The sequence below is a fragment of the Paramisgurnus dabryanus genome, chromosome 19, assembly GCF_030506205.2.
Source record: "Paramisgurnus dabryanus chromosome 19, PD_genome_1.1, whole genome shotgun sequence".
In the NCBI taxonomy this organism is placed as follows: Eukaryota; Metazoa; Chordata; class Actinopteri; order Cypriniformes; family Cobitidae; genus Paramisgurnus; species Paramisgurnus dabryanus.
The window spans coordinates 21,476,046-21,499,087 of NC_133355.1; the positions used below are offsets into that span (position 1 = coordinate 21,476,046).

General features: G+C 36.3%; 3 long non-coding RNA genes across 3 annotated transcripts; 1 reads left to right on the forward strand and 2 right to left on the reverse strand.

Moving 5' to 3' along the window:
* The first annotated feature begins 1,190 nt into the window (after positions 1 to 1,190).
* On the forward strand, positions 1,191 to 2,097 carry LOC135782452 (uncharacterized). Its single transcript, XR_010545418.2, has 3 exons — positions 1,191 to 1,282; positions 1,510 to 1,571; positions 1,731 to 2,097. It is a non-coding gene; the product is annotated as an uncharacterized lncRNA (long non-coding RNA).
* A 2,074-nt stretch (positions 2,098 to 4,171) lies between these two features.
* On the reverse strand, positions 4,172 to 7,325 carry LOC135782425 (uncharacterized). Its single transcript, XR_010545411.2, has 5 exons — positions 7,027 to 7,325; positions 5,385 to 5,441; positions 5,182 to 5,245; positions 4,834 to 4,895; positions 4,172 to 4,674 (listed from the first exon to the last, which is right to left on the reverse strand). It is a non-coding gene; the product is annotated as an uncharacterized lncRNA (long non-coding RNA).
* Positions 7,326 to 21,412: 14,087 nt separating this feature from the next.
* On the reverse strand, positions 21,413 to 21,876 carry LOC135772792 (uncharacterized). Its single transcript, XR_010543275.2, has 2 exons — positions 21,784 to 21,876; positions 21,413 to 21,707 (listed from the first exon to the last, which is right to left on the reverse strand). It is a non-coding gene; the product is annotated as an uncharacterized lncRNA (long non-coding RNA).
* Between the last annotated feature and the right edge of the window lie 1,166 nt (positions 21,877 to 23,042).

Below are 23,042 nucleotides of genomic sequence, written 5' to 3' on the forward strand. Positions count from 1 at the left end.
AGACAGTAGTACTGAACTACTCCACAGAAGTGAAAACAAGAAACCTCATATTTAACTGGATACATGCATCGAACTCATCGCAGCTTTAACTTCGACCAAATATAATTCAGACCTGGGCTCATCTTAATATCAGATGAACGTAAGGGATTGCCGCGCTTATTGTTGTTGTTATTATATTACGGTATATCAGCAAAAGCAGAGAATATCTTCTCTTAAGCGTTTTACACGCCCAGTAAGTTGTCCAATACATTTTTATGGCATATTGTTTCCACCACTTCAGATGCATTACATGCAGTATATAAGTTTCCAAAACACATCAAATCAATGCACGAAAAGAGAATGGGCTCCGCATTTACGTACCTTTGCCTTCTCGTCTCTGTCATCTGATCCTTCATCTCTGGATGTAAAATAGTCCATTATAACATCGTGTAGGAAACTGGCATCACCAGGATTGCTCAGATTTAGGCGATCATGTTTATCTTTAAAGTGAGCAGCTAGCTACTTAGTTAAAAAACTTTGCGTGAAATAGTGTTACACCGCAGCCGGTCCGGGTAAAACATTAAAGGGACAGTCTTTTTACCTTGTCACTATAAATCGCTATTTTCTGCACTAAACGAGACATTTTCAGAGATTTTCTGTAGACAAGATGTTATAGAATAATAATAAAAAAAAGGCTTGTTTAGATATTTATATATAATATATAATATAACAACTAATATATATATATTTGTTTTACAACTGACTAAACACTTACAGAAAGGTTTTATTTGTTAGCATAGCATGATAATTAATACATTTTTAAATCAATCACTTTGTCTCTGCACAATGAACATTATCAAATATTATTAATGTTGTAAAATATATTGTTCATTGTTAGTTCATATTAGCTAAGGAATTACCAAATGTTAAGGAATAAACTATTGTAGTAAAGTGTTACTAAATTTTCTTTTACCATTTCCTTCACAATGTCTACTTATTTCTATGGCTAACAGATTTTGTAACATTTGTATTTTTTACAGTCTTACCATTGCTTGTAAGCTGGATTGGGTAAGATGGATCATCTTTAAAGGCACCAGGCAAGTACATGATGTACAGTTACAAGTCATGTATTTTTTTGACTGCAATATTAAATGCTTTCACTTCACATGTAAAAGTACACAGGAATGTGGCTAATCACTTTTTATTTGTAGTTTACATGAGTGTCCTTGCACTTTATCAGGAGTTAAGGCAGATGTGGAGGCACAACGGGTGACACCAGACACACCCAAGCACATTATGTTCGGTAAGTTTGCACTTTACCACTACAGCTTCTTTAAATACCCATGTATACACTCATTCACAATTCCCACACACAACACTGTAACACGACAATACACAACATGTACAGAATTGTCTTAGTAATAATTGTATTTATTGAGCAGAGGTGTCCCTGGACTTTATTGACAAAATATTTTGTTTTCAGAATAAAAAGTTGTGTCCAAATCAGTAACAATTGTACTTTCTGTTCAGGACATTCAATCATGACAGGATCCAGGTGGATGCTGTCCATTGAGGAAAGAGTTTGTTCCGAGGTAAGTGAATCTTCTGTATTTTAATGTAATTAGGTGTGGAACAGTAGAATAAGAGCAAAAGGTTTCAGAATAGGAGTAAATTCAAGGCTGAGTTTAATTTTTTAAAAATCTTTTTCTATCTTATATTTGTTGACTTAATGTTTATGATATTTCTAACAGGTTTCTGGATAGAATTAAGTCCAAAGATGGGAAAAAGTGCACATCCAGACAAGGAGCAAGCAAAAAGACAAGGAACTTGGTGCAGAGAAAAGCTGTGGCGATTAACCCCCATGTGAACAGCTTCATGCAGTCCCTGATTGAGTTCGAATGGACGACTTCAAAGTAAAGGCTACTGTGGTCTGTCTGCCACAGTTTAATTTTTAATTTATTTTTAGTGTTCAATGAAATTCAAGTAGAATATTTAAAACTATGGGCCAGTGTTCTTTTTACCACAGTGAAATGTTACCTTTTAGTCGATGATGGACTTTAAACTGAAAACTTCAAACTATGGACCAGTGTCCTATTTGCCTGAGTTAAATATGTTACAGCAGGGGCAGAGTCGTATAATAATAGAGTTACGACACTCACATAGACGTCCTTTGTAAGAATGGAATGCGGAAGTAACAGCGTTTCATGTAGTGACCGGTAGTGACGCATAGTTCCAAACGCAGCACTGAAGCCCATTCATTTCAATGGCACCTGCTGGTAAATCGATGAAATTACCGTTTCTCTTTACATTTTCGGACATTTCATTAATATAGTCAACAGTGATATTTTATGAACTCTTCTGTAGGTAATGATTATCGTTAATAATAACTAGTACAATTTTTATATTTTAATGAGTTGTGTATAATGTGTGAATAATATAGATTTAATGGTTTAATATTTTATTACTGGTGGCCATCTACTTTATTCTTATCTTTTTTTATATATTACGAGTAACACTAGGGGGCAACAGCGACAAGCTATATGCCTTATAAGAAAGTCACACTGCTTCACAATGCTGCTATGTGTTTCATTGTGTTTGGTAAGTAATACGAGTGATGTATCCTCGAAAATCATGTATAATTATATCAACATTTAATGTGTACTATAAATACAATTAAATATGAATTTAGTGTGTTTCTGTTATGCTTCACTGTTACAAATAACCGCGTTGGCGATCTTTTTTGTGATTTTAATATAGTAAAAGTGTAGGAATTATGTTTTTAGCAGATTGATAGCCATTTATATAGCCATATTTTGGTACAAAAATAAAAGATAAACTGTGTTGCTGTAGTTGGTATAGATAACCACAGTTATATTTGGGTCACAATTAACTGTTTATCTTTATTAACTGATTTACTGTATTTCCATCACTCCCTAGTAAAAAAAAACGTTATAAACACAGTAAGTATAGTGATCAATTCCCATTACAAGCTAATATTTACCTAAAATAGCTGAAAACCTATGCAAACAGATTGACAGCCCTGCTTGGTTTGGAACTGTAGAACGTTACATGAATCACGTGACCGCGCGGCGGCGAGATCAAAGCGTTTCGTAACTCTGTTATTATACGACTCTGAGCAGGGGTCTCCAAACTTGTTTATACTTATTGATTTTATTTTATTTAACTTGTTTATATGTTTATTATTTTTTAAAATCTTGTTTTAAATATGTTTTGTTTCAATTAAATGTTTTTTTAAATAAAATTTTGATACATACATTGCTTGGATTGCCTTTTAATTCATTATGTTTTAATTTAGCATTTTTACCATATTAATAACTATAGATTTAAACCTAAATATCTAGCTATTATATATAAATTTATTGTATTAACTGTAATAAGTAATAAATAGTATTTATGGGTCAATATAGACATTACAGTAAATTACTGTAAAAATAGACTACTGTAATAAAATATTGTAAAATTACAGTACAGTACTGCTTTGTAACTATACAGTACTAGTTTGTGTACTGTAAAATGGTATTACAGTACAGTACTGTAAAACCAAAATACAGTAACTTACTGGCAACCGTGCTGCCAGTACCGTACTGTAAAAATACAGGGAAATCGTTAACAGTGTATGACAGTTGTGGTGAAAGTCTAATATCATGATAGCCCTAATACAAACACAGTTAAGCAGTAATAAAAAAAATCAATCATAATAATAGGAATTATTAATAAAATAATCATATCTTTCTGTATTTATTTTGGAGGTATAAACAAGTAAAATCAAGACAAAAGAATCACAAAACTCGTGAAAAGTCTTTCCAAAGCACACTGTTAACGATTTCCCTGTATTTTTACAGTACGGTACTGGCAGCACGGTTGCCAGTAAGTTACTGTATTTTGGTTTTACAGTACTGTACTGTAATACCCTTTTACAGTACACAAACTAGTACTGTATAGTTACAAAGCAGTACTGTACTGTAATTTTACAATATTTTATTACAGTAGTCTATTTTTACAGTAATTTACTGTAATGTCTATATTGACCCATAAATACTATTTATTACTTATTACAGTTAATACAATAATATTATATAAAATAGCTAGAGATTTAGGTTTAAATCTATAGTTATTAATATGGTAAAAATGCTAAATTAAAACATAATGAATTAAAAGGCAATCAAAGCAATGTATGTATCAAAATTTTATTTAAAAAAACATTTAATTGAAACAAACATATTTAAAACAAGATTTTAAACAATAATAAACATATAATCAAGTAACATAAAATAAAATCAACAAGTATAAACAAGTTTGGAGACCCCTGCTGTAACATATTTAACTCTGGCAAATAGAACACTGGTCCATAGTTTGAAGTTTTCAGTTTAAAGTCCATCATCGACTAAAAGGTAACATTTCACTGTGGTAAAAAGAACACTGGCCCATAGTTTTAAATATTCTACTTAAGTTTCATTTAACACTAAAAATAAATGCATTAAACTGTGGCAGACAGACCACAGTGGCCTTTACTTTGAAGTCGTCCATTCGAACTCAATCAGGGACTGCATGAAGCTGTTCACATGGGGGTTAATGGCCACAGCTTTTCTCTGCACCAAGTTCCTTGTCTTTTTGCTTGCTCCTTGTCTGGATGTGCACTTTTTCCCATCTTTGGAATTAATTCTATCCAGAAACCTGTTAGAAATATCATAAACATTAAGTCAACAAATATAAGATAGAAAAAGATTCTTAAAAAATTAAACTCAGCCTTGAATTTACTCCTATTCTGAAACCTTTTGCTCTTATTCTACTGTTCCACACCTAATTTCACTAAAATACAGAAGATTCACTTACCGCTGAACAAACTCTTTCATCAATGGACAGCATCCACCTGGATCCTGTCATGATTGAATGTCCTGAACAGAAAGTACAATTGTTACTGATTTGGACACAACTTTTTATTCTGAAAACAAAATCTTTTGTCAATAAAGTCCAGGGACACCTCTGCTAAATAAATACAATTATTAAATTAAATTTCTTATAACCAAAGTCTGAATATTTCTGTTTGTATATTTCTACATGGCAAACTAAGACAATTGTGTACATGTTGTGTATGGTCGTGTTACAGTGTTGTGTGTGAATGAGTGAATGAGTGTATACATGGGTATTTAAAGAAACTGTAGTGGTAAAGTGCAAACTTACCGAACATAATGTGCTTGGTGTGTGTCTGGTATCACCCGTTGTGCCTCCACATCTGCCTTAACTCCTGAAAAGTGCAATGACACTCATGTAAACTACAAATAAAAAGTCAGCCACATTCCTGTGTAATTTTGCATGTGACGTGAAAGCATTTAATATTGCAGTCGAAAAAATACATGACTTGTAACTGTACATCATGTACTTGCCTGGTGCCTTTAAAGATGATCCATCTTACCCAATCCAGCTTACAAGCAATGGTAAGACTGTAAAAAAGACAAATGTTACAAAATCTGTTAGCCATAGAAATAAGTAGACATTGTGAAGGAAATGGTATAAGAAAATTTAGTAACACTTTACTATAAGAGTTTATTCCTTAACATTTGGTAATGCCTTAGCTAATATGAACTAACAATGAACAATATATTTTACAACATTAATAATATTTGATAATGTTCATTGTGCAGAGACAAAGTGATTGATTTAAAAATGTATTAAGTGTTTAAATCTAATATCATGCTATGCTAACAAATAAAACATTACTGTAAGTGTTAAGTCAGTTGTAAAACAAATATATAAATATTATATATATATATATATAAATATTATATATATATATATATATATATATATATATATATATATATATATATATATATATATATATATATATATATATATATATATATATATATATATATATATATTATCTAAATATCTAAATAAGTCTTTTTTTAATTATAACATCTTGTCTACATAAAATCTCTGAAAATGTCTCGTTTAGTGCAGAAAATAGCGATTTATAGTGATAAGGTAAAAAGACTGTCCCTTTAATGTTTTACCCGGACCGGCTGCGGTGTAACACGCTATTTCACGCAAAGTTTTTTAACAAGTTAGTAGCTAGCTGCTCACTTTAAAGATAAACATGATCGCCTAAATCTGAGCAATCCTGGTGATGCCAGTTTCCTACACGATGTTATAATGGAGTATTTTACATCCAGAGATGAAGGATCAGATGACAGAGACGAGAAGACAAAGGTACGTAAATGCGGAGCCCATTCTCTTTTCGTGCATTGATTTGATGTGTTTTCGAAACTTATATACAGCGTGTAATGCATCTGAAGTGGTGGAAACAATATGCCATAAAAATGTATTGGACAACTTACTGGACGTGTAAAACGCTTTAGAGAAGATATTCTCTGCTTTTGCTGATATAACAGTTACCGTAATATAATAAGAACAACAATACGCGCGGCAATCCCTTTCGTTCATCTGATATTAAGATGAGCCCAGGTCTGAATGATATTTGGTCGAAGTTAAAGCTGCGATGAGTTCGATGCATGTATCCAGTTAAATATGAGGTTTCTTGTTTTCACTTCTGTGGAGGAGTTCGGTATGCTGTGTACGGCGTGTCAAGTCCTGTCTGTTTACAACCACAGCCTTACCAAACAGTCGAACTTAATACTTTTCTCTGACGCTAACTGAACGGATGAAACGCCGAGATAAACGACCGTTATGCTGGGACCGCAAGACCGCGCTGGCGGGTTGTCTTTGTCCATTTCGTTAAAAATAGTTTCATTGTCACCACACTTTCAACACAATATAAACTCACCAAAACCCTCATAATTTAGTTAAAACAGCCCTATATTCATTAATAAAGGTGTAAAGCGAGTAAAAGCAGCGGTAGACATCTGTGTGTAACGTTAGCTTACTTTCTGAGGGAGATTGAAACTTTGTTGGCGACCGTTTTTCTCTCTCATTGCACGTTTAAAACAATATTGTGACAAACTATTGACAACATTCTTAAACTAAAAATTAAGTTTTCATGAAACAGAAATATTTAAAACTTACCGAACTGCCAGAAATCAATCGTCCTCCTTCAGCTGCAGCCAGGAGTTGTGCTCTCTCTCCCTCTGTGTGATTTGACTCTGGCGCACTTTCTCTGATTATTGCAAGTACACCTGGCACATTACAGCAATGGCTACAGCAAGGTTACATCAAGACCAAAATATACTGTAAAATTTTCCCGCTCAAACAAATTTACCCAGAATGCATTATGAACTGCAGTACTGTACTGTAATGTATACATACAGTATAGTACTGTGGATTTTTACAGTAATGTACTGCTAAATCTACAGCGACATCTAACAGTGCAGTCTCTATGACAAACCTAATCTAAACCCGAAAAATCATATGACATTTAAAGAGCTACTGTAAAATACAGTTATTATAAAAATCACTACCGTTGCATCACCACCCTCCCAACACACACACACTCATTCGTATAATATATTTTATCTTTTTCCATGCCTGAAGTCTACGGTGGATTTCTTAGCTTTATCGCTGTAACACAGACGCTTCGTCTTGGCAACAGTGTGCAAGCACTGATAGCCACTAAATGAATTTGGGCTCATGAGATGCACAGACTCATAAATGGCTCATGCACTGATAACTGCATATCTTACCTTGAAGTTTGTGCTGTTCTCTGCACTGCGGAGCAGTACTTTTGGTTTCCGGTTAAACTCTATCCAAAACATTTAGTAGTTAAGCTTTGTAACAGAAATAATATCACGGTATTTCTGTGTTCACACTTGAAACGTGGAAGAGCTTACAACGATACTAATACAGTGCCTGTTCTGAACAAGACCCAAGGGGTAGACTTTATCTGCTTCATCTAGAGATTTGGGAATTAGTCAATGACCTAACCTTGACATAATCTCCAGTCGCTGAGAAAGCTCAAGTCGCCTTCATGCCTGAAACCCGAAACGGTGTCAAATATTTTTTTAAGCATAAGTTCAGAGAACATTTTATGACCTGGGAAAACCGAGTTATTGAATTAACCGCATTTAAGGAACATGTGTTTCTGTGTCCAATACGCTTCAGCAAACACTTAATCACAAGTATCTACTGTGAAACTGACCTTGCATCAGCCTCACACCAGGTGCTTTATATCCCCATATTTCTTCCCGCTCGGACTTCCTGACGTCTATAGACAGTCACCATTAATAAAATATGACACTTTAACCTTGATTGGGTGACAGTTAGCTCGGTAAATCTGTATTTATGGTCAGAATAGGCGCTTCTTTGGCAGTGATGGGCGGCTGTCCATGCAGCTGTGGAGTTCAGCTCCTTTGGGAGACAGAGTTGTGTTTATACAGGTGCAGCTGCAGGCCCCCTCATCAACACATTGTACAGATCGGTCTTACTGTTTATACTGGCAGCTCTGAAAGCAAAGGCCTTTTCAGGCTGTGATTTAGCATCGCACGTAGCTTTGCATGCGCCTCAGTCCACCTTGAAGTATACGGCACATTCGGCGTGGCCCAGATTCGTAAGGGCATAGCCGACATCTGCATTAGTGATGTTGAAACATTACCCTAATCACCTGAGACCCTCGACTCTCTACGGGTGGAAGATTCCAGACGCGTTGTGAAGCCCCTTGACTCGCTAATTTCTGTTGTGACTTGACCTCTACGGTAATTACCTTGAACTTTATAAACAGTGGTAGCACAAATTAACACCCATAAATGGTTAGCAATCATGGGCAGATGCTGTGGTTTGTAGTCGCCCCTTAACTGTGCTCGCCGCACCTCTGCACTGGGACGTGTGCTCAGGTTTCAGACGTCGTAAATCTGTAAATCGCAGGAAAATTCAACACCGACGTGACTGCGCTGTGGTTAGGGTAGAGGTCCCGTATTATCAAAATGAATTTGTTCTTTGTTTTGCTCTCCCGACAGGCCACATAGGCGAAAGGCATTACTCTTGATCCGCTCACACGTTTGTTTATATTGATTTGCTGTGTGTGCGTTCACGGCTCTCCATGCCAACTGTACGGTTGCCAAGCGAGCCCCGGGCCCCATCAACAGCTGTTACATATGCCGCTGATCGATATAAACAAACACGGTCGCCCCCGTGTGAGATGCGATTGACAGGTATGATTCATCTCGTTCAGCCGATGGGCGGGGGAATAATAAGTACAGATAGATCATTGCCCGTCCCAGGGAATGAGCGTCGAGTTAGCGGGGGACACGGGTAAGATCATTCGCCTCCCACGGCAACGCGAGCGACTCCCCACACACCCCAACGCAGCGAGAGAAGATTAAAGCTGCGTGGTTCCGCCAGTTTTTAATTCCAGAAGTTGCACACTGTCTGTCTTGGGATAGATAAATTGCTGTGCTGGGCTCATCAGTACACTGAGGTTACTGTAAAAAGTATTCAACACAGTCAGTGGGGTGGAGTGTAAGGACCGCTGTACTTAGCGAATGCTTAAAACGCAGTACATTCTGTAAAGCCGAGGACCGGAAAGTCGCTAAGCTCAAAGCGCACGGGCTCCGGCACAATGGGGAGACCCATTTCAGCCATGATGAGAAGTAATGGCTTGAAACAATATTCCCCCAGGGGCTCAAATTGAAATCCGAAACTGTGATATTGTTTCATTTCAGAGCAATTTGAAACGTCGAAACGACTTTGGCGAATTCGATCCACTGAGCACCCAATGACGGTTGAGAGCCATTTGGAGAGGCTCCATAGTTCACATCATCTACACATGCAGATTCCCATAGACGACACCGTTGGTGGGTAACAGCTCTGTTTGTGGCTGTTTTGGATAGCACACATCATATACAACAGTCTTTGACTGTTTCATGTGGAGAGTGGAAATAGTTTTCCTATCTCTCTAGCCATCACAGCTGCATTTGTGCTTAACTGCATTACTGCAGTTGATGAAGATGGCAGTGCTACAAGTTTTGAAAAGTTGCAGTCAGATTTTTTCATTTAAGGCGACAGCATTTCACTAAATACACCCACAACAAAACACTGTATGTAAAATGTGATTAACTGGGATGGAAAAATGAAATAGAAAAGTGAATAGTGATATTTTTAAACCCAAAATGAACTATTTTTTTTATTAATCTTATGTTTTTACAGTTTTTCTCAGTCGCTTTGGAGCATTTCTTAGATCAGAAATTAAACTTTGTTCAACCTTCACATCAGTTGTGCACAACATACGGGGTATAAGCAAATTCTCATTGTTTTAGACAAATTGCAAATGCTTTGATACGTTTCAAAACGTAGTTGATTATGTACAATTGTCTGTTGTTTGCTACATTTTCAAGAGCTTGTGTCATTTTCATCAAAATACATTATACTAGTTTCTGTTGAATAGTCTTACACCTCAAAACATTTAGAAATTAGTCATGACATGCAGAATAGTTGATCTTTTGTCATAATCTGCTTTTTAGTTATTTTTGTACACTTTTGTAAATGTGAACTGAATTGATAAATTGCTAAAGGGGAATGAATGTGTAAAGTGTTTTAGCACTATATAAGACATTTTTAGTGATTATTTGCTACGTTGCAAGCATAAATATTAGGGATGCACCGATACAACTTTTTACGAGTACGAGTACTTGCATTTCAGTACTTGCCGATACCGATACCGAGTACTTAATAAAAAAACATGATTTAAATTTACAGGTAACAGCTTTAGTCATATAATTTAACAAAAAAACAATGGACTAGTTTTCCAGTTTGTTGTAAACTCTGCCTCTTTGGACAAAACAAGAGGCATTAACCCCTTACACGCTGCTCAAACATAGACATTTCTCAGACTGTGGTATCGATTCCAGGTATCGGGGGACTTTTAACGAGTACGAGTACTTTAGAAAATGTGGTATCGAGGCTGATACCCGATACCAGTATCGGTGTCGGTTAGGGATGCATATCAATTAATCGCGATTAATCTATAGCAGAATAAAAGTTTTTGTTTACATCATATATGTGTGTGAACTTTGTATAATAATTATGTATATATAAATATGCACACATGCATGTATAATTTTAAGAAAAAAATATATTTATATATTAAGTATTTATATTTATATATAATATAAATTATACATAAATATACAAATGTATATACACATGTAAACATTGCTTAAATATATACATGCATGTGTGTGCATTTAACTATACAAAGTTATTATACACAGTACACACACATATATGATGTAAACAAAAACTTTTATTCTGCTATAGATTAATCGCGATTAATTGATATGCATCCCTAGTGTCGGTGCATCCCAAATAAATATCTGTTGTGATGTATGAGACTCTGCCTGACAGCGTGGGACATCAGGATGTCCATCAGGAGAAATCTTTAATTTGAAATTTTATTTTTATTATTAGACAGTGAGCATTTCTACTGTAAAACTTGATTTATTCAATACACAATGTGTGTAACTTTTTACAGAAAAAAGCATAGGTGTAAATGTGATTTCTGCCCAGTCTCTTGCAATGCAATTTTTACATACACAACCCAGGTGAAAAAGAAGTACACTTATAGTGTAATTAAAGTGCTTTATTTTCGCACACTAATTTTGTATTTAACAGACTAAAAATTCATCTTTAGTACTTTTTAAGATGTTCTTAAGATTATCTAAGTGTACTTCACTGTGCTATTTTGAGACACCATGAATATGAACTAAAATGCACTTTTAACATACTATCTCTGTATTAAAAAATGTATTTCATTAACACTTGAACTCAACTTTCATACAAAGATGGGTTCCTACAAGTGGTACCTAAATACATTTTTAAATACATTTTAGCACACTTTAGTTCATATTTATGGTGTCCCAAAATAGCACAATGAAGTACATTTAGATGATCTTAAGAAGTACTAAAGATTAATTTTTTGTATATTAAGTACAAAATTAGTGTGCGAAAATAAAGCACTTCAAGAACACTATGGAAGTGTACTACTTTTTCAGCTGGATAATGAGTGTTTCATACTGTTGTATGGGGAAAAAGTGCAGTCATGTTCATTTACAATCATCATTATCAAAAATGTAGCCATAAAGTTTACATCAGAAAATCCTGACACATATAATTGTGTACTCTTGTCATATTGACAACATGGCTAAACATTTTCCCTGTCTTGTTCATGAACAATGACACAAGAACTTGCCATTTTGATGGGACTGACATGTTCACTGACATAAAAATTGCTTTTGAGGAATTTGAACAAGTTACACGCTTTTGCAGGAAATCCATGATGTTGTGCAGTTTGTACAAATTGTCTCGAGAAATGCACTTATTATTTTGCACATTTTAAAAATGATTTGAGAACATTGCTTTTCGAAAAGAGTCAGCAGCCCAATCAAACCGTATCTCACATCAATATAAGTGCTAGTAGGCAGTTTTTCGTCTACATCAAGTACATGTAAAGTCCCCTTCAGCAAAGACCACCATTATAATTAATTGAGTGTGCCATTTAATCAGGGGGGCATTTAAATATGTTTGATTAGAGGACTGAAATCAGACACATTGTGTGGAGTTCTCATTATTCTCTTGAGACTGACGGCAGGAGACCAAAGCCACGCGGGGAGTTCAGATTCTCATTCACATCGACCATTTCTTGGAGACGTCCAAAAACTAGCAGATAGATAGATAGATAGATAGATAGATAGATAGATAGATAGATAGATAGATAGATAGATAGATAGATAGATAGATAGATAGATAGATAGATAGATAGTGATTATTGTTTACATAATATTTGCTTCTGGGTTATTGATGAGCTTGGGCAAGTTGCAAACACAATGGATATATCAAAGATAAATTAACATGAAAATATGCATTGCAAATGCCAAAGTACCGACTTCATCATGGTCCAGCATTCACTTTTTTATTTTCTATTAGCCGCCGTTCCACGAGAGGAGGCAAGAACAGAAAAACAGAAATCCATGATTTATTTGTTTACTTTACTCTCCAGTCATTGTCTAATGAAAGCACTCCAATTACAGTTTAATGTGACTTAATGCACACATTCTGTCTTCAAATCAGCCTCTGTAATGGCTGTAATATACATATTAGACAGTTTAATTAGATGGCACTTTAATTGTCTTCATGCAGTCCTCCATTAGTAGGATCTTGGTTTAATGCCGTGTTAGGGTGGGAGCCATACTTTCCTCGCCTCAGATGGAGAGATTACTGTAAAGCCATTTAAATGCTATATAAACCCAGTCTGTGGGGGAACGCATAATGGCAAATGCACGAACAATGAGCCATCAGCTATATTTGCCTGCCGTTGCTGTGGTTAACATTCAAGACGGTCCATTGTACTGCTCTTCCACTGTTTCAAAATTAAGTAAAATTATTGTTACTTAAGATGCGTGTGTTTGCGCTACAGATGATTTCTTGGTGAAATAAAGTGCTCGGTGCTGCATCTCAATACCGCAGTTTATCCAAAGGATTGGTTTATTTTCCCTAGAGAAGAAAGATGAGGGAAATTCTCCAGGTCATTTATTTCGATGATAGAAACAGAATTCGTCGACAACTTGTAAGGCAGACGAGGCATTAAACAGGCTTACAATGGTTTTGGTTAAGGCTTCCAAATCCCGGCTCTCTAAGGCAAAGCACAGTTTTTCAAGTTTAACTTGAGCCACACCTTGAAAATCACTTCTTCATATACACGCATAGGCTATAGCATCCCATAGGGCTCCATACTAGCCAGGCCAACACCTCCTTAACGCAAAGCTGTCAGTGCCAACAGCTGGACTTCACATCAGCCTGCAAATGACTTACGCACGCCTACCGTGCATGTTTTAACAATCGTGCACACACCCACACTCGCCCGCACATCAATGGATATTCAAAAAGCAGGTTTTTAGGTACATGTGCAGAAAGTGAGAATGGTTCAGAGGTTGCCAAAGTGGCCTCCTGTCACCCTATGATACCATTTATTATTCCAGTGTCAGAGACTTAACCAATCCAGCTCCAGACACTAATTATGCTGACATTTTCAAAACACACTTTTTCCTCTCATATGTGACCCAGACGGAGAGGTGCGGAGACGCTGTTGCTGGCATCACTCGTTCCAGCGGTGAGTAAAGTCAGAGATAAATGGACTTCCCATGTGCACTTTAGTCAATGGTGAGCTCCAAGAGCAACCCACGGGGATGTATTGAAATGGTCTTTCTCTAGACAGTTTTACAGCAGATTACTGTAAAAAAACAACAACTGGAGAATCTGCATGGCCATACACTGATGAACAAATCAGTTCTCGTTCTGCGCTTGGCCTAAATACACAGAAGAGATGTACTTAGACTGGAAATGTCTGGATAACTTTATTTGCTTTTGTCATCAGGTCTTTATAGCCCATGAAACTTGCTGTTAAAAGACATTTTTCCCCATAAGATTGATACTGTTAGTCTGTTATTGCAATCAGATGAAATAAAACGCAAAGAATACAGATGCAGCTAAATCTGAAACCTCTTTTTCTATCATTTTTTCTTCAAGCAATCTCTTAAACTTAAGCTTTATACTTTATTGCATGCTATGACCAGTGCTAAAGGTAAGCTGTTCAATAATTCATTATTATTATTATTATTATTATTATTGAATTATTTATTACAATTATTTAATTTAATTATTGAAAAATATATTTTATTGATTTACTCTGGATTTGGCTTTAGAAGGAACTCTTGATTTTGTTATTTCTCACTATAATATTGTCCACGATGTTATGTCGTGTTTGCTATCGAAAGAAGAGACAGTTTGATTCTACTTGTCGTCAAAACCTTGCTGAGATGAAACATAAAAGAGAGAGAGAAAAAGACAGAGAAAGAGAGAGAGAAGCAAATTGGCCCTGCACTGGAAGGATTGGTTCAATCAACCTCCAACCGTATAATTAGTAATTAGATTGGGATTAAAGTCAACTCAGAGTGGAGGAGCGTGGCCAATTCAAATCAGCATATGAAATGTGATTAAATTAATGGGAAAAAATTGAAATATTAATGTTCAGATTTGCAGCCGGGTCCCAGGTCTCGGCCATCAGTCATGAGCCGTTTGAACTGTGCTTAATTACCGACTCGGAGGGAATTGGGGGTGGAAATGAAAAATCCTGACTCTCGCTTCTTCAATCGGAGTGGAAAGCAATTCATAGATGTCCATCTCCATGGCAGAACTTTAGTGGTCCAACAACTGCGCTTTAGTCTGATGCTCAACTGAACTATGAGCTCAAAACCTCCTGACTTTTACTCAGCACACACTCCCACTATGTCACTTCCCAAACATAGAAAAAAGAAGAGAGGACACAGTTTCGGTGGGTCAGATAGACTGACACATATCGAATATTTGAATTTGACCTCTCACTGAGCCATTTCAAAGTGTTGGCAAGGTCATAATGCACCGATCTCACAATGGCTAAAGGCAATTGAGCAGAGAGTGAGTATGTGTGGGGGAAGAAGTACCAGGCTCTTTGATTCCATCAGTAGGGGACCGGGCAAATGTACAATTAGTCCCTTTGACCGTTTCACTTTCATATTAAGTTCCTGTCAAACATCAGCACAGGCTCGAGTTGAAAGTTTCATCGGGAAATATGCCGTCGGTGTGCCAAGATACTGTAAAAGGATTAATTCTTAACTTTATGAGTATCATTAACATATACAGGGCTGAATGGAATTAATACCAGGGTTTCTTATGTGAAACTTTTCAAAGTTCAAACTGACAACCATAAATTTCTAAATTGCCAAAAGGTATTGCTTGTAAGACATTAAAATAACATTTTCAGTTTCATTAAGACATCGAAATAAAACCATGAATTTTCTCTGAGCTGCCAGAACAATACGATAAGAGTGGTAAGTGCCACAGGTTATAACGGATTCAGCTTTTTATTTTTAAAATTTATGCAAACCTTGCAAAATTAAAATGTTGTTTTACCTGATGATTTATTAACAGAATATTTATGCTCACATTAAGTTACATTACACTGTCACGCCGGGAACATGAATCAGGATGCATATGCAGGGTTCACATGAAATAAATAACATTTAATATAAATAAGGAGTAACATACAACGGCGGATAAAACAGGAACATCCAACTCAGGAACAGACAGGGAAGTAATGACAATGATCCGTCAGTGAGTATGACAGAGACAAGGGTATGAATACACTCATGCTGCGTCCGAAACCGCCTACTACATACTATATAGTATGCGAAAAGCAGTAGGCGAGGCGAGTAGTATGTCCGAATACATAGTATTCGAAAAACAGTATGCGAAAAGTACCCGGATGACCTACTACTTCCGGTTAGATTTTGCAGTGTGCATACGATGGACGCTTCACTATCCCATGATGCCCCGGACGAGATGTTATCCAACGAAGAAGAAGAGGCACGAGGCTGTTTTCGCGCTGAAATGACATGACGTGATGACGACGTATGTCACGTGATGTAGCAACATGGCGGATGTAGTACGTCCGAATCTCATTCATACTACCCGGATTCATACTATACAGTACCTACTGTTTTAACGGCAAGTAAGTAGGTACTTCATCTAATTCAGTACCTACTATACAGTATGCGGTTTCGGACGCAGCCTCAGACTAGATAACAAACATGTGTGATGAATCAGGTAATTAATCAATGAACGTCCAGGTGATGACGATCGGAACAAGAACAAAACATGACACGGATCAACCGTGACATAACCCCCACCTTAAAGAGTGGCTCCCAGACACTCCAACATAAGTCTAAACAAAAGTCTGGTAGGGTTGCTCTGAGGGAGGGAAGGAGGGCATGGAGAACAAGGTGGAGCCGGCAGAACAGGAGGCCAGGGCGAATCCGGCAAAACCAGAACGGCCATCTTGGCCCAGGCAAAATGTTCCCAACCAGCCCTTTTGGGAACAGACTCCAACGATTCGACCATCACGGGAACCGACGAGGATACGACCATCCTGGGAACCGACTCAGACCATCCCAAGGGAACAGACTCGTGCACGGCGGCCACCACCCCGGGGAATGAATCTAGCATGGCAGCAGATGTCCCGAGAAATGAATCGAGCATGGCAGTGGTTCTCCCAAGAGCCGACCCAGAAGATTGGACCATCACGGGATCCGTCTTAGCCGATTCATCTGTCACGGGAACCGATCCAAAGAATTCGACCCTCACAGGAAGAGGCTCAAGTGCCGGGCAACCACCCCGGGGAATGAATCGGGCGTGGCGACGCCAACTTGAGCCAAGCCTGGAGTTCAGAGAGTTCCTTTTTGTGTATACGTTACTGTGCCTTAAGGACCTATTGTGTACCTTTAAAGGCACAATTAATTGTTTTGTACCCCTAACAGTTAACTGGTACACAGTAGATTCCACTGTATAATATTATACTCAAAAAGGTACAACATTTCAGTGAGTTAGGGTTGTGAGAGACCAGGGTTGAGTTTTGAACTTTTTTTCTGACAGTATATTTATGCATTTGGTAGAAACTTTTGGGTAATTCTCGCAAAATTAGACTTATGAGGTGTCATGAAACATTTTGATAAAAAAGTAAATGCAAAGTAAGAGTATCAATTTAAGAAGCATACAGTTACAAACATATCTTCATGTACTATTTTGCACATGACTTCAAATCATACAAACCAATTTTGTTGTTTTTTTTTCCCATTCAGTGGGAAAATGTTCATTACCGCAACGTGTCCATGACTGGATTTGGGTTCTTTGACATGGAAATATTTATAATTAAAAAATCTAACAAATGAAAAGCTTCAGTGCATGTTATACTATAAACATTTATATAGTAAAGAAACATGTGGTATTTGGTGATCATTGGTAATGTAGAGACAATAAAAATTAATATAAATGTGTTTAAAACCAATTTTCAAGCCCTCAAGGAACTAACATTTTCAAAAAAAAAAAAAAAAGTAATCATAGTAATAATGTCATAGTACCTAGACAACTTTTTAGTTCTCATTACCGAAACATGAGTTTGTAAATGCATATATTTAATGTAATATCATGTTGCGATAATGATAATTTTTGAAAATTAAAATCTTAAAAATGTAAATAATAATAAAAAATGAATAATTTTTTAAATCCTCTAAAAATAATGGTTATAGTAAGTTCAGACCTTAATCTTATATGTGCAAAAAATTGGCTTCAAGGGCTTTTAAAAATTCTGATGCTGGACACCTTCTAAATTTGGATTTTGTGAGAATCACCCTTTTATCCAAAGTGACTTTGAGTCCACTGAAGCTATATAACTTGTATCACTACTGTATGTGTGTTCCCTGGGAGTCGAACCAACAGCCTTTGCATTGCATTAGAAATGCTTTCATAACTGAGCTACAGGAAGACATTTCTTATGAAAATCATAGTGCTGTTTGTTTAAGTATAGAATGTGCTTAAATTTTAAAAAGAGCTGTTACTGTTTTGATGGTGAGAAACACAGCTTTGTAAATGTGTGAAAGAGAGTACACATTCTGAGTGTTGTCTGGTTGGTTTCATTTGGACACGTGCCTGGTTTGGATTGAGTTCTTACGTTAAATCTGAAACCTGTGTTCACTCTCACTTACTGAACATGAGGCCAACAGTTCAATGCTGCTCAGTTTAGTTGTATACTTTTACATTTTCTGAAGAAAACGTTATTAATACATAATACTGCTGAATTTGTTAGCAGGTGATCTACATTTGTATGCATTTAGCAGAAGCTTTTATCTGTATGTGTGTTCCCTCCATACCCACCACGTTTTACCAGTTAAGTTACAGGAACACACATTTGGGATAATAAAGTTACTTACTTGCCTAATGTGATGGAAGTCCTTCTGTCTGGGTCCTTCCTCCAATGAAAGTACAAAATGATTTTTTCACAATTTATTTTGTCCATTAGGTGAAAGGTCTAATATCACATGAGAGTAGTTGTAGTAACCCGGCACTCGTCAAACTTTTATGACCCCCTCCCCCACCCGGTGACAGTTGCTGTCTGACAGGTCGTTTTTATGACCCTTTGACAGGGGGGCGGGACCATCAATCAAAATCTGTACAAGTTGTCAACTTTAGACAGAAAGTATTTAATGGTTTTATGACGGGTCATTTAGTGGTTTGTTTATTCCTGAGTGTGTTTTATGTCAAGCGTATGCTGTCATTAAACATGACGGCTCGTGTGTGACATTTGCTGTCTATCACCCCTCCCTTTTCGACCCGTGCGCTTCTCAATACGGCCTGCATTTCTTTCACAGGGGTGCGTGTTGTAAAGCGATTAAAGATTTCTAAAACTCAATGTTGGTAAAACAATCCCCCATTACGGTGTCAAAAAAGTAAATGTTTATTTTAGATTTTAGACAAATCATGAACAATGCGACGATTAAAACATTTGTTTGTAACATCACAAGTTATTTAATGAAATATACCGTATACGTGTATAGTTTAAGCAATGATCTGAGCCATAACCTTCGGAGCCGGCAATACTATAATCTTTAGACGAAAGTCTAAACTAAATAAATTTTTAAACGGTTCAGGAATTCCGTGAATCTTTTCATAACCTGCACTATAGTTTCACGCGTATTAAAGATCCGGCGGTGCCTGACAAAGCGCCGGGTGAGCGTTCATATCTGCCATTTTAAAATAATGTTAATAAATGTAATTCTGTCCACTATGGCAAAATAGGATTTTATTTTAGATTTAGGGGAATCTTTAACCAAGTCTCTGATTAAGACATGTGTATACGTGCACAGATGGTGACAGAGAAACTTATATATGACGTTAATAAACTTTTAAATGTTTTTAAGACGTATTCACCCCCATTTTGGGGTTTTATTTTTAATTAAAGGCTTCTTAAAACATGTGTGAATATGTGTATATTATACAAAGAGTCTTATATTGTCTGCTCTGACAAAAATAAATTATTATTTTAGGTTTAGGGGAATTGACTGCGTGTGTCTTATAAATACAACTTGATAATACGTTTGTTTTGTAAAGAGACTTCTTTAAAGGCACGCAAGAATAAAATATTTTAGTTGTAACTGGTTAAACTTAAAGCCGATATTTTCTATCGAACTAGTCTATTTTCTGTTCAGACACAAAGTTTTCTGATGCTGATATTATGTCAGTGTGTGTTTGTGTGGGGGTCGTGTGATGTAATCTTTGAAAGTTTATGACCGAACCTTTATTGGGGAGCGACAAGAGATCTCCCGGAATCAGTTTGGATGGAGCAGAGCTGTTATACTCAAGTCTATTGGTATGTATGTGTTTCGCAGTGCTCGTTCCAGTATTTTGTCTTTTGTCTGATTTATTTAAAAACTAAAAATTCGATCTCTGGTATTGCAGCGAAATTGTCTAAACTGGTGTTTAACTATTCCTGGTAAATCGCGGAGAAGAGTGGCCTGAACAAAAAAGTCAGACCGAGACTAGAACATCCCGCAGCGTAACACGGAAATCTTGGAGCAAAGAGACGCCGAGTGGCTCGTGTTGTGCGGGGTGTATTTATTTAATCCTGTTACAATAGATTTAAACAAATTGGTTTGTTTTAATATTTTCTAATAACATGTGTTATCTGTTTTAAAGGTTTGGATATCTGCTGCAAAGCGAACGTTGTGTGTACTATTGCAAAATAGCGGATCTCCCCGGTATGTTTATGTTGCATAAGAAAAAGTTGTTTTATTTAGATATTTGTCCTAATAACTTGTTTTTATCTGTTTACAGGTTAGGATACAGACCACAACGCTTTGGACGTATCTTTAAAAAAGAGAAAAATCAGAGACTTTTTGGATTTGTCTGGGGACATTTTAAACATTTTGTGTCAAATTGGATTTAAAACATTTCGGATACTGGATACCTAGTTTGATTTGTCCACAGAGCCTTGGTTAAAGATTCCCCTAAATCTAAAATAAACTCCTATTTTGCCATAGTGGACAGAATTACATTTTATTAAGGTTAATTTAAAACGGCATATATGAACACACACCCGGCGCTTTGTCAGGCACCGCCGGATCTTTAATACGCGTGAAACTATAGAGCAGGTTATGAAAAGATTCACGGAGTTCCTGAAACCGTTTAAAAATTTTATTTAGTTTAGACTATCGTCTAAATATTGTAGTATTGACGACGCCGAAGGATATGGCTCAGGTCATTGCTTAAACTATACACGTATACGGAATATTTAATTAAATAACTTGTGATGTTACAAACAAAAGTTTTAATTATAACATTGTTCATGATTTGTCTAAATCTAAAATAAACATTTACTTTTTTGACCCCCGTAATGGGGAATTATTTTACCCACGGTGGGTTTTAGAAATCTTTACTCGCTTTACAACACGCACCCCTGTGAATGAATGCATGGCTTGTGAGACAGTAGGGAGGAAGGGTGAGAGCTGACATCGAATGCCAAAACACGAGCTGTCACACACGAGCCATCATTAAACATAACAGCATACGCTTGACATAAAACACACGCAGTCATTTGACCTAAGATCTAAAATAATAATTTATTTTTGTCAGAGCAGACAATATAAGACTCATTGTATAATATACACATTTTCATACATGTTTTAAGAAGCCTTTAATTAAAAATAAACCCTAAAATGAGGTGAAAACGTCTTAAACAAGCTCTGTGGACAAATCAAACTAGGTATCCAGTATCCGAAATGTTTTAAATCCAATTTGACACAAAATGTTTAAAATGTCCCCAGACAAATCCAAAAAGTCTCTGATTTTTCTCTTTTTTAAAGATACGTCCAAAGCGTTGTGGTCTGTATCCTAACCTGTAAACAGATAAAAACAAGTTATTAGGACAAATATCTAAATAAAACAACTTTTTCTTATGCAACATAAACATACCGGGGAGATCCGCTATTTTGCAATAGTACACACAACGTTCGCTTTGCAGCAGATATCCAAACCTTTAAAACAGATAACACATGTTATTAGAAAATATTAAAACAAACCAATTTGTTTAAATCTATTGTAACAGGATTAAATAAATACACCCCGCACAACACGAGCCACTCGGCGTCTCTTTGCTCCAAGATTTCCGTGTTACGCTGCGGGATGTTCTAGTCTCGGTCTGACTTTTTTGTTCAGGCCACTCTTCTCCGCGATTTACCAGGAATAGTTAAACATCAGTTTAGACAATTTCGCTGCAATACCAGAGATCGAATTTTTAGTTTTTAAATAAATCAGACAAAAGACAAAATACTGGAACGAGCACTGCGAAACACATACATACCAATAGACTTGAGTATAACAGCTCTGCTCCATCCAAACTGATTCCGGGAGATCTCTTGTCGCTCCCCAATAAAGGTTCGGTCATAAACTTTCAAAGATTACATCACACGACCCCCACACAAACACACACTGACATAATATCAGCATCAGAAAACTTTGTGTCTGAACAGAAAATAGACTAGTTCGATAGAAAATATCGGCTTTAAGTTTAACCAGTTACAACTAAAATATTTTATTCTTGCGTGCCTTTAAAGAAGTCTCTTTACAAAACAAACGTATTATCAAGTTGTATTTATAAGACACACGCAGTCAATTCCCCTAAACCTAAAATAATAATTTATTTTTGTCAGAGCAGACAATATAAGACTCTTTGTATAATATACACATATTCACACATGTTTTAAGAAGCCTTTAATTAAAAATAAAACCCCAAAATGGGGGTGAATACGTCTTAAAAACATTTAAAAGTTTATTAACGTCATATATAAGTTTCTCTGTCACCATCTGTGCACGTATACACATGTCTTAATCAGAGACTTGGTTAAAGATTCCCCTAAATCTAAAATAAAATCCTATTTTGCCATAGTGGACAGAATTACATTTATTAACATTATTTTAAAATGGCAGATATGAACGCTCACCCGGCGCTTTGTCAGGCACCGCCGGATCTTTAATACGCGTGAAACTATAGTGCAGGTTATGAAAAGATTCACGGAATTCCTGAACCGTTTAAAAATTTATTTAGTTTAGACTTTCGTCTAAAGATTATAGTATTGCCGGCTCCGAAGGTTATGGCTCAGATCATTGCTTAAACTATACACGTATACGGTATATTTCATTAAATAACTTGTGATGTTACAAACAAATGTTTT